At 48.1% G+C, this 8,774-nt stretch overlaps 1 protein-coding gene across 1 annotated transcript in view; it reads left to right on the top strand.

Moving 5' to 3' along the window:
* Positions 1 to 4,033: 4,033 nt before the first annotated feature.
* The window catches only part of CDH11 (cadherin 11), a 720,336-nt gene continuing 715,595 nt past the window's right edge, over positions 4,034 to 8,774 (top strand). The window contains exon 1 of the mRNA XM_064159936.1: positions 4,034 to 4,050. The gene's annotated coding sequence lies outside the window, so the exon portion shown is untranslated. The remainder of the gene's footprint in view (positions 4,051 to 8,774) is intronic.

An 8,774-nucleotide genomic window follows, 5' to 3' on the forward strand; every position in this document is an offset into this window, starting at 1 on the left:
CTGTTCAAACTTGCATTTTCCAAAACTGAAGTGCAAGGTGTATGTCTGTCCTCATGAATCTCTGAAGACAGACAGAAAAGAACTTAGGGAATCACAGAATTGTTTCTGTTGGAAGAGACCTCTAAGATGACTGAGCCCAGCAGTCAACCTAACACTATCATGGGCATTAATCCATGTCCCGAAGTGCCATGGCCACAGGTTTCTTGAACCCCTCCAGGGACGGTCACTCCATGACCTCCCTGAGCAGCCTGTTCCAGTCCCTGACCACTCTTGCAGCAAAGGAATATGTCCTAATCTCCAACCTAACTCTCCCTGGAACATTTTCAAGCCATTTCCTCTCCTTCTATCACCTGATACTAAGGAGAAGAGACCAACCCTCGCTTCCCCCCAGCCTCCTTTCAGGGAGCTACAGAGAGCAATGAGGTTCTCCCCCCAGCCTCCTCTTCTCCAAATGAGAGTTTGCAACCATTTCACTAGGAATGAGCTTGTAAGGCAAGGCTAGGGCTGAAACGGGGAAGTGAAATGAGGGAGATGGGAGAACGTATGAATAGGGAGAATTGAGGGAAAAACTGTTTCAGAAGCTGATTTTATCTTAGACAAAATGAAGATAAGCAGTCAGTTAGCTGGCTGTGCTGCAAACTAAACTGAGATTTAGCCTGCTAAATGGCCAGCATGGCTTTGAAGGGAAATGTGCAGTTTGGATCCAGATCTTTACCACCGAATTCATTGCCTGGCGACTGCTTTCATTGCAGTCACAAGGGTCCTTCTCCCTGGCAGCTGATCCATGTGCTTGTTGGGGCTGTCAGAAATCCCAGATGTGGTTACAGATGTGAATGCAGATGCCCTCCTGCAGTTGGAAAGCAGCCGTGCATTGCTTTAAGTGCCGATCTCCAAAGCTTACTTGCTTGGATAATTCTTGCACTGCTTGCAGTGGTACAGGAGAGCAAAGCTCCCAGTTTGCAGCCCCTGGAGCATGCTGGATAAGCTGTGCTGTGGGAGAGAGGCTTTTCCTGCAGCCTGCTGATTTCTCATCTTGTTTACAAGCAGGTAGCCTGAGACAGCGTCGCTGCTGAACTTCCACCCTCCTGGAAGGACCCCAGCTTCCGAGGGTGGCTGAAACTCCGTGCTTTTGAATTGTAACAGGAGAGAGGGCTGCAGCAGGCAGCGGTTGGTATTGCTGCGTTGGACTCCTCTGCCGCTTCTCAGGGTGGCTGCAGCCCTGCAGAGGTGCTGCTGCGCGCCTGAGCTGCATCTGGAGCAGCTGTGTGTGCCTGCGCTCAGGGCAGGCAGCTTGCGCTGTGCTCTGCCTGCCGACAGCTCGGGAGAGGGCACTGCGGCTCCAGGGCTCGGCGGCTGCTGGGTGCTGGTGCAGGGCCCGTGCCTCCTCTCCTCATCCATCAGCGAGCCTGTGACAATGTCAAACTGTACCATTTCATAAATGTGAACAAAATACAGTTTAACAATCTGATTTCACCCCATCTCCAAACTGCTCGCAGACATCTTTCCCTTGACAGAATGCCTGTTGACTCAGAATTCATTCTGTGGGTTGATTTAACAATATGTTTGTTTGGTTTTTCCCTGCAGTGGAGGGGCAGGAGCCCCCACCCCAGGAGCAGCTCTGTAAATAGTTGTGTTGAGTGACAGATGAGCTGCTCCATGGTGCTGCACTGCGCTGCGCTACTCTGATTTATGGTACCTGAATGCTCCATGCCCGGCGCTGGTATGACGGTTTTATTTCTTAGGCAGATGCAGTCCCTATGCTTTATGCAGGAGCTAAAGGGATGAACAAAGCACCTCTGAAGGTATTATAAAAGCAGTGTCTACTTGCATATTGAGCAGAAGGAGGACAAGCTATTATTAAATGATTGTAGTGAAGAAGAACATTTCCTTCTGCCCTTAGGCTAATATTAAGTATTCTCAAGGTCAATTGTAAGAGGATATAGAGAAAGACAAGCAGCATAGGTGCTGTCAGTTGTATTTTCTGTTTTCATGTAGCTGCAGCCTTAAAATCAGAATTATTTATAGCCATCGTGTAGCTCCCTGTGACCCAGCTCCTCTGGTTCAGGAGTGCCTGTTATTTGCGCTCAAAAAGAAGGTGCAAGTTCCTCTTTGAGTCGCTCCTTTTTGTGCCTGCCAGACAAGAGGAAGTGCCTGAACTTTTCTTGGCTTCCAATTTTAATTGCAGTTTCTCTGCTGCGTATGTATTTCATAGAATCACAGAGCTGCTTTGGCTGGAAGAGACCTCTAAGGTCTTTCAGTCCAACCTTCACCCTGAGACCACCATGGCCATTGATCTTTTCATGGTACCTGGAGAGTCCTCTAAACAGAGACTGCTCAGGTAGAACTGCTCTTGGGCTATTTCTCATGTGCTGGTCGGCACGGATGTATACATAGAAACTCTGGATTTACGTTCAAAGGAAACACCTAGGTGCAAAGATGAGGAATTTGAACTTGAAAGGCAGATTTGCTCTTCTGACAGGCTTGTGCTGAAGATAGAAATGGCTGTGGCAGGGCACTCCCCGAGCTGGCAAGTGGGTGATGATGTTCTGCACACGGTGAAGATGCCTTCTGCCTGAGAGGTGGTGCTGTGAGCTTTAGCACCATGTGTGTAATGCAACACGTGGAGGTTAGGTGATACAGTTTAGCTTTGAATTTTTCAATGCAATTCAGCATCACTGCCACCAGAATCACTTCTAAGTGTTTTACTTTTAGGTATTGCTTTTGTGTGTGTGAAGTTTGCTGCTGGTGGAGGGCCACAGGAAAGACTCATTGCAAACACTGGGAGAGTTGCGGCGAGCGATTTGAAACGGAAAGTCTGTTTGTGCTCCCTTTCAGTGCACCTACTCACAAGCTTTAAACAAGGGTTATTCTGCCACTCTGCTGTTCATCACTCACAAGAGCATCATCTCTAACCTTTCAGCTGTCCTTCAGCAGTCACTTCACCTGCTTTTGCCTCAGTTTCCCGTTTGTGAAGTGCATGGAGATGGTAATTCTTGTCTACTTCACACGAAGCGCAGTAGCTGCTGGAAGCAGAAGTGCTGGCCCTGCTGAAGGCAAGGCGAAGCCAGCTGGGATTTTATACTAGTCTGATCATCCATTTAATTCATTAGTTGCGTGTTCATAGACTCATAGGACAGGTTGGGTTGGAAGGGACATTAAAGCTCATCCAGTTCCAATGCCCTGCCATGGGCAGGGACACCTCCCACCAGCCCAGGTTGCTCAAGGCCTCATCCAACCTGGCCTTGAACACCTCCAGGGAGGAAGCATCCACAGTCTCCCTGGGCAACCTGTGCCAGTGTCTCACCACCCTCACTGTGAAATATTATTCCTTATCTCCAGTCACATTCTCCTCTCTTCCATCTTCAACCTGTTCTCCCTCCTTCTCCCACTACAAGCCCTTGTAAAAAGTCCTTCCCCAGCTTTTTCGTGGCCCCCTGTCAGGTATGTCTTTGAATATGCAGTGGTCTTATGAGTGGCTGTGGCAATGGCAATGTATGTCCATCCACGTAAGAGACTTGGAGGTTTTATGTCACCTGGGTGTCATTACTTAGCAAACAGTTGGCCAATGAATGGATTTTCAGTGCTGGTGAAACTTGAGCAGTTCAGCTGATGGCTTTGTGAGAAAAGTGGCATAGGTAATCCAGCCTGTGAAAAATTACTCCTGTGGACCTTGCTCTGCAACTGAGGAGTTGATTTTTAAATGTCTGAAAGTTTTCAAGCTTTTTAATGAATGAGGCTGGTTTTCAAGCACATCTGAGGCAAGTGAGGCATGGCCTTCTCTTCAGCTCCCTTTGGCCCCTTGGCTTGCTTTTTGTTTGTCTTTTTTACTACTTACCATGTTTCACAATCAGTTTTGAATAGAAAACTGCATCCCAGGCAGCTACCTGGCTGTGCTTGTCATGTTTGTGAGAAGCAGCTCAGCTTCTTTGTGATATGCAGTTTCTGGAAGCTGGAGGTGCCTTGGCTTTTGGCACTGTAATGGTTTAGGAGTTACCTGCTTCTCCTCCTCCCCCAGTGAAATCACCCAGACTGGACTCAGCCAGCTGGCAGGTAAGGAATGCAGCTTTACATTCCCAGCTTAGCACAAGATACAGGCAGAGATTTACAACACATCACAAATAGTTACAGCTACAGACAGAAATAGACAAGTTAAAGGTAATGCAGAAACACAGCAGCCCTCCCAGAAACCAGAGTCCCCAGCAGGGCCTCCCAACCTCCCTTCTACCTTCTTTCCACCCCCTACTCTTATCCCAGAGTCTGCCTTATGTGCAAGGTGAGTTTGGAGGATCAACAAGGGGGATTAGAAGCAGAGTGATTAGTTGGGTTACACAGCAGAAGCCCAGGGAGGAAAACACAGACACCAAATCCATCAGATAGACTCTGTTACCTATGTATGTGTCCTTGCTTTTATCCATCTCAGCAAGCCTATGAGTGCAGCAGACATCAGCATTGTTCCCTTTTCACAGCCTGTCATCTAATTTCTCTCATTAAAATATTCCAATTGGCCTCAAACCAGCACAAGCTCTCACCCCTATGTGGCAGGGTGCTCTGGTGTGTGCTGAACTTGAGCTACCTAGTGAAGCTGCCTCTGCTTTAAAGCCAAGTGTGTGTTGTATGCTTTCCTGAAAACAAATGGATTCCAGAAAAGTAGTGAACACAGCCTTAATTGGAGCTTAATTATTGACTTCCTCTTTATTTGTGTGGAAGGCACTATCAGATGTATCATGGTGATGCATTTCCCTGTCTCAGCCTCATAACTCACCAGTCACTTCCAAACAGCCAAAGCTTGGTTGCAGGCGCATCCCCCCGTGTCCTGTTTTGCCCAGCTCCATCCCTCCTCACATTTTCATGCCAAATAGCTCAGTGAGAAGCAAACAGGGAATGTGACAAATGCTGAGAAGGTTTCTGCCTTCCTTTGCTGCCAATGGAGCACTCATTCTATTTGCAGGATGTCAAATGATGTGTGCAGGCAATAAGCTTGCCTCACTAGCAGTCAGTGGGGGGAAAGAACGAACCAGCAGTGCCTCTTGCCTGTCTTTACAAGGGAAGGAAGCGAGTAGATTCCTCAAATGCTGCTTTCCAAAGGCCACTGGAATTTTCCAAAGCAAACATGATTTGCTTCTTTTTTATTTAGAGGCATTTCTCTTATAATTTCAAAGCCTAATTTTAAGCCATTTGTTTCTTTTGATATACCAAATGATTATGATAGAATCACAGGCTCACAGGAGGTCAGGGGTTGGAAGGGACCCAAAGAGATCACCCAATCCAACCTCCCTGCCAGAGCAGGACCAGACAATCTAGCTTAGGTCATGCTGGAACAGAATCGCAGCATCATCCAGGTTGGAAAAGACCCCTAGGATCATCGAGTCCAACCTGTCACCTAACCCTTCTAATTAACTAACCCATGGCACTAAGTGCCTCATCCAGCCTCCTTTTAAGCACCTCTAAGGATGGTGACTCCACCACCTCCCCCAGGGCAGCCCATTCCAATGCCAATCACTCTCTCTGACAACAACTTCCTCCTAACATCCAGCTTAGGCCTCCCCTGGCACAGCTTGAGACTGTGTCCCCTTGTTTTGTTGCTGGGTGCCTGGCAGAAGAGCCCAACCCCATCTGGCTACAGCCTCCCTTCAGGTAGTTGTAGATAGCAGTGAGCTCTGCCCTGAGCCTCCTCTTCTGCAGGCTGCACCCCCCCAGCTCCCTCAGCCTCTCCTCCCAGGGCTGTGCTCCAGGCCCCTCCCCAGCCTTGCTGCCCTTCTCTGGATGCCTTTCAGTAGCTCAACCTCAATTACAGTATCACAGAATTGTTTGGGTTGGAAAAGCCCTTGTAGAACATCGAGTCCAACCATCAACCCAACCCCACCATGGCCATTAAACCATGCCCCCGGGTGCTGTGGCCACACCTTTGTAGAGCACCTCCACCACCTCCCTGGGCAATTAGGAGGTTATCAGCTGCCTGTTAATCTCACCCCACATATATCAAGGCACATTAAGGTGGCAAGGCAGGGGGTGTGGCAGCACTGGAATGGAGACTCTCCTGGAGTGTGCTATTTCCTATTCAAGACTTGATTTCACAACTCATCATTTATGTAGCCGCAGCTATACTGAGTTCCCTTGGGCTGCTCAGGTTTTCTGCTGGTGCAAGTGAGAGCAGAAGCTTGTCCTCTTGGATATTCTCAGCACAGATCCCACTTTGTGAAAGTGTCTAGTTTATGGATTTGCCTGCACTACTCTTCCCCCATCCCCCCGTCCCTTGCTAGGGCTGGCTTTTCCAAGGGGAGCTTAGTGTCATGCAGTTGTTGTGCTTTGGAGAACAGGTCTTATGAGGAGAGGCTTAGGGAGCTGGGATTGCTTCGCTTGAAGAAGAGAAGGCTGAGAGGAGACTTACTGCTCTCTACAGCTACCTAAAAGGGGGTTGTGGTTGGAGTGCAGTTAGTGTCACCATCAGTAACTTGTCCCCATCAGCCCTTGACTTTTCCATCCTCCTTGATGTGCTGGTCCATGCTGTGAAGGACACCATCATTCTAGCAAGGTAATTTCCATGAGCCAGTTCTTGAAGAGTGATGAGCAGAAGGAGCACAACTCTGGGGGGGCTTCTAAAAGCAAATGTCAGTTGTCTGGCTGTTATACATCTCTGCACCTTAGTTCTTCTACTTGACAGTAGAGAGTTGGGAGAGATGAAATTGGCATTCACTATGGAGCTGGGAAATGCAACATGAGTGATCATCAGGTCTTCCTCATGCTAGCACAAGTCATTTTACAGAGCCCAGCTCCACTCCTCTGCTTTACTATCAGTGTTCTTCCAAGAAACAATCCTCTCTGTGTTACCAGATTAATACATTATTTCCCTGTTTCTTTTTCCCAGCAGCCAGAAACATACCAGAGACATTCCTCAGTATCATGAAGCTTTCCTGTGTTCTATTACAATTTTTGAAGAGAATGTTTCTGTTGTGTAGTTTAAGTTGGACATCATTTTGGGTGAAACTTAGGTAGAAGGAGTAAGGTGTCACATTAGTTCTTTCCATTGCTGGCTCGGATTAAGGAAAGAAGAGAGGTTCTGACTCTGGCCCTGCATAATGGGATGGCAAAGGGAGTGGGGTTTGGAAGGGCAATCACAGATTTATGGAATGCTTAGGGTTGGAAGCGACCTTAAAGACATCTAACTCCAACCCCCCACCATGGGCAGGGACACCTCCCACCAGCCCAGGTTGCCCAAGACCTCACCCAACCTGGCCTTGAACACCTCCAGGGAGAGGGCATCCACAACCTCCCTGGGCAACCTGTTCCAGTGTCTGACCACCCTCACTGTCAAGAATTTCATCCCAATCCCTTCTCTTCCAGCTCCAAGCCATTGCCACTGATCCTGTCCCTACACGTCTTTGTCAGAAGTCCTTCCCCAGCTTTTCTTCTAGCTCCCTCTCAGACACTAGAAGGCCTATCTATTCTGCTTGGCAGCTGCTGTGGTTTCTGCCTCAAAGTGCAACAGAGCAGATTTCATCTCCCTTAAGAGGTGGTGTACCTGAATCCTGTGTTTCTCCTTTGATTTGGGAAAAAAGTTCTCTCTGAAGGGCCCCTCTTGGGCTGCTGGAGTTACACCTTGCCCCTGGAGTTAGACTGGGCAAGCTCTTCTGGCTTAGAAAGTGAATGCCACCTGGATGAACCAACAGTCTGCAAATGCTTCTGAACCAAGAGTTCATTCCTATTCCCCCTCTCATCCAGTAATTTAGACGGGGGAGCTTTTCCCTCTGGTTGTTCTGATCAGCTATCTGGCAGCAGCCCCTGTGTAGTATTGACGTAGAATTGATATACTAAGTTGCATAAAGTTTCCCCCTTGCATCTTAGGAAGAAAATAAATATTCCAAAGAGTAGAGGTTATGAGTCCCAGTGAAAAACAACACTTTGGCCTAACTGCACATGCAGGCTGGGAAATATACTGCCTTCTGTCAAGGAGGGAGAGCTATAAATGCATATTAGCTGAATCTGTGCCAGGCAGTGTGACTGTGCTTGGATCATCTCAGTGATAGAGCAAGCACTACTTCATGTCAACATAAATTTTCAGGTTATTTTCACAGTGGGGGAAAAAAAGAACTTGTTTCAGACCTACTGCTATGTTATAGATCAGAAATAGAAAATGATGATTGTATAAATTTGGAAGCCAGGACACTTTGGGAGGATGAGAGCTGGCAGACACCTCGCGCTACCTGTGGCAATTACGTGCGTCGTGCTTCTGCGAGAGCTTTATTTAAGTTTACGGTCAGCTGCAGAAATGAGGGAAGGAAAGGTGTCATGCCAGGAGTACAGCCTGCCAGAGGGGTGCTAAAAGGACTGTGAGGGCAATTCAACTTCATTAGTTTCTACTGAGACAAGAGCAGAGCAGAGCATTTAGAAAGCTGGTTCTTGTTTCATGTGCGCAGAGGACGAGTGGCTGTGAATCCACCTCCGTGGGGCTTGCCTGTCTGACAAGAAAGCAAACAACACAAACACCTTCAAAACCTGGCCCAGCTGTGGGTGAGACTGGCCTGGTGTGCTCTACACCTGCCCTTCAGCAGCAAGCCCTGAAGATAATCTCACAGCTGCCCTTAATTTAACTTGGAGCAAAATGCTGGGGCAGGTTTTAGGCTAGGATTGTAACTGCTCAACTCATGAAGGTTGCCAGTGGCTGCTGACAGGAGTTGTTCTCCTGTATGACAGCAGCTAGAAACTGCAGCCTGGAGAAGAGAATGCTCAGGGGAGACCTTATTGCTCTCTACAACTACCTGAAAGAAGATTGTAGC

The sequence above is a fragment of the Pogoniulus pusillus genome, chromosome 20 (genome assembly GCF_015220805.1).
Source record: "Pogoniulus pusillus isolate bPogPus1 chromosome 20, bPogPus1.pri, whole genome shotgun sequence".
In the NCBI taxonomy this organism is placed as follows: Eukaryota; Metazoa; Chordata; class Aves; order Piciformes; family Lybiidae; genus Pogoniulus; species Pogoniulus pusillus.